The sequence below is a fragment of the Microtus ochrogaster genome, unplaced genomic scaffold (assembly GCF_000317375.1).
Source record: "Microtus ochrogaster isolate Prairie Vole_2 unplaced genomic scaffold, MicOch1.0 UNK3, whole genome shotgun sequence".
In the NCBI taxonomy this organism is placed as follows: domain Eukaryota; kingdom Metazoa; phylum Chordata; class Mammalia; order Rodentia; family Cricetidae; genus Microtus; species Microtus ochrogaster.
Genome location: NW_004949101.1, coordinates 16,237,343 through 16,241,110, shown reverse-complemented (window position 1 = coordinate 16,241,110; position 3,768 = coordinate 16,237,343).

Genomic DNA, 3,768 nt, shown 5'->3' with positions numbered 1-3,768 from the left:
GGATAATGCTCTTGTATCCTCTAAAGATTTGTCACTTGTATTAGTTTAATAAAATGCTGATTGGCCAGTATTCAAGCAGTAAGTATAGGCAGAGTCACCAGACTAGGAGAATTCTGGGAAGAGGAAAGCCTCAGTCTGCAATCACCAGCCAGATGCAGAGGAAGCCAGATGAGAATGCCTTATTGATAAAAGGTACCAAGTCATATGGCTAAACATAGACAAGAATTATGGGTTAGTTTAAATTGTAAGAGTTAGTTAATAATAAGCCTGAGCTAATAGGCTAACCAGTTTATCATTAATATAAGTCTCTGTGTGTTTTGTTGGGACTAAACTACTGTGGGACCTGTGTGCGATAGAGAAAATTCCATCTACACACAAACAGATATTTGTGTTTACCAGTCTACTATAGGTCATGGCAGTCCCTTTGCTAGGCCACTAGGGGAAGTGTGTTCCCTCTGTCCTGGGTGGAGATGGTGGTGGGGAATCATTTGAATTCATTTGGGCTTCAGATAGCAGAGTCTGCTACAAACTGAAACAGTCTTGCCTGACTTTGTTCCTTCAGGAGCCAGAAAAACCAGGGCAATCTTTGTGCCCATCAAGTGCTCCAAGCAGCTGCAACTGGCCCAAGGGTAGTTCAGTTGGATATTTGACTGGCAGTCTTTTGCTCAAATTGAGACAGACAGAATCCAATAGAGATAGAATCCAATGGCTGCTAATTAGGGGGCAAAATCTTCCCATTCCCCAATATCTTCACTTACTGACAAGAATATAAAGATCAGCAGTGCATTCAATAAGAACTTAAAAACCTGTCATTCATAACATTGTGTTTTTTCAAGACAGGTTTTCTATGTGTATCCCTAGCTGCCTTGGAATTTGCTTTGTAAACCAGGCTAGTCTTGAACTCAGACATCTGTTTGCCTCTGCCTCCAGAGTGCTGGGATTAAAGGTATGTGCCACCATGCCCAGTTAGTAATAGCATTTTTTTTTCTCAAGACCGGGTTTCTCTGTAGCTTTGGGGCCTATCCTGAAACTCACTCTGTAGACCAGGCTGGCCTCAAACTCACAGAGATCTGCCTGCCTTTGCCTCCCATGTGCTGGTATTAAAGGCATGCACCACCACTGCCTAGTAATAGCAATTTTTAAAATTTATTTATTTGCTATGTATACATGACATTCTGCCTCCATGTATGCCTGCAGGCCAGAAGAGGGCGCCAGATCTCATTACAGATGGTTGTGAGCCACCATGTGGTTGCTGGGAATTGAACTCAGGACCTCTGGAAGAGCAGGCAGTGCTCTTAACCACTGAGCCATATCTCCAGCCCCAGTAATAGCAATTTTTAAAGTTTTTAATAATTCTTAATACCTGTCCAATGCCCCAGGAATAGGGAGATCTTTCTTATCTGTCTCATTTAGAACGTATGTATCTTTAATAACTTTGGAGGGGAATTTACTGCCTCTTTGGCACACACAGGTCTGGGCCTGTTCACTTTCTGGTAGTAAACAGGGCCCTGTGATAATTCTTCTTCACTCTCTCCATATGTCTTATGGGCTGATTCCAGGCATCACTCAGTGACTGTCTTGGGATGACATATGAACCAGTCAGAGCCAACTATTTTTACTGAAAAAAAAAAAAAAAGAGGATGTGTTCTTTGAGTTGCTGACAACCTGTTCTCTCTGTTCCTATCTCAGGTAGTGATAGGAAGATCAAGTCTGGATTTTTATTTATTTAATTAATTTATTTGTTTATTTTGAGCCTTTGCCTACCTGACTCTCCACTGGGCTTTTCTGCTACACAAGAAACTAAACCCCCCTGTTTATTTGCCCAAAAGCCATTTAAGTAGTTTCCTACCGAAGGAGACGAGATTAATACTTTGATTTAATACAGCTCTTTGGAGCAAGCGCTATTTATTATGGCCATTTTGTGGTTGAGGGAACTGAACCAAGACACTAAGTAACTTGCCTAAGACCCAGTAGCTACACAGAGGCAGAATTCACCCAGGGGCTTGAGCCCTTAGAGTCATCCTAATTGGTCCGCTCTTTGGTGGAGGGGGAGGAGTCACAGAGGAGAGGAGGAAGTCTGAGCTCCACCCCAGGAGGACCTGGGGTTTAAAAGAGGAGAGGAAAGAGGGACTTGGCCAATGACAAGGTCTTCTCGAGTGAGATGAAACTTCATGTGAAATTGACTTGCCGCCGATTGAGGTTGATTCCTAGGTGGTTCCCTCTGGCAGGGACCATCAGAGCCCATTTCTGCGGGGCCACGTCTGCTCTCTGGGTCTCTTTTGAAAATTCAGTCCTGGGGATTGGACCCAGAGTCTCGGATATGTTAAAAAAGTGCTGTTCTGATGAGCTACACCCCTACTCCTTGTTCCTTTGAGGCAGGCTTTCATTGTGTAGCTTAGCCTGGCCTTGAAGTTGGTAAGTGGCCAAGGCTAGCCTTGAACTCTGTAACCCTTCTGACTTGGCCTCCTGAGGCTGGGATCACAAGTGTCTGTCATCACATCCAGTTTCTCTCCTGGCTGAACCTATAGTGACCTGTGCTCAGCATTGGCCTGCTCCAGGTTGAAATCAGGGGAGGGTACCTGCCCAGACACAGCCCAAAGTAGGGGCTTTGATGTCACCAAAGGCTTGTATTCCCTTGGATCCAGTGCTGACATGGTGTGTTACCAATAAAACATGGAAAACTGAATAGGGATGCAGAGAGGGATAAACAAATAATTTTCTTTCTTTGGGGCGGTGCGGGGAGGGTAGCTTCAAGACAGGGTTTCTCTGTGTAGCCCTGACTGTCCTGGAACTCACTCTGTAGTCTAGTCTGGGCGTTGAATTTAAAGATTCGCCTGCTTCTACTTCCTGGGTACAGGGATTAAGCAGTGGTTCTCAACCTGTGAGTTGTGACCCCAAAGGGATCACGTATCAGATATCTTGCCTATCAGATAGTTACATTATGTTTCATAATAGTAGCAAAATCACAGTTATTAAGTAAGTAGCAACGAAATAATCTTATGATTGGGGGGTTACCACAACATGAGGAAACACATTAAAGGGTCACAACATTAGGAAGTCTTGAGAACTGGATTAAAGGCATATGCCACCACTGCTCCGCTAACAAATAATTTCTAAGCAATTATTTTTTTTTAAAGAAAAAAGTGTCACTTAATATTAACTTCAGCTTTTATTAAAAGTTTGGGGGTTTATAGGGAAATACACTTTTTAAAGAAGAGCCACTTCAGACCATGGGCCTGGCAGTGAGGGGACGGGTTGGCATGCAGGTGCTCTTTCCCTTTCACCTTAGGTTCCGGGTGGGCACCCAACAGAGACCTGGGTGAGGAGAGGCAGCCCAGGAGGAGAGGGGGCTCTCTTTCCTTTCAAAAGGGTGGCTCCTGAGTCTGGGTAAACTGAGGCGGGCGCGCTCTGACTGTGCCGGAAGACCTCGTTGGCTTTGCAGGGCGGGGCAGCGCAGAGCTGGCTCGGTTCCTAGGCAGATGGGTGGGTGAGACGTCCCATTTGCGAAGATAGGGGAGCGCAGGTGGCGGTGCCGCCGGCGGCTTCAGGCCGGGTGGCCTCGGGCTCCCCGCCCCCGGTGGGCGGGCCCGGGGCGGAGCCTACTGCCGGCAGCTGTGCCAGGTGAGCCCCTCCCCTCCGCGGGGCCTGAGCGGCCGGAGCGCGGGCGGTCCGCGCCTTTGTGTTCGGCGGCCGGGGCTGGGCCGGGTGGCCTCGGGCTCGGTGCACGCTCCCCGGGCTGCGCCGCGGGCTCCGGGGCTGGGCTGTCGC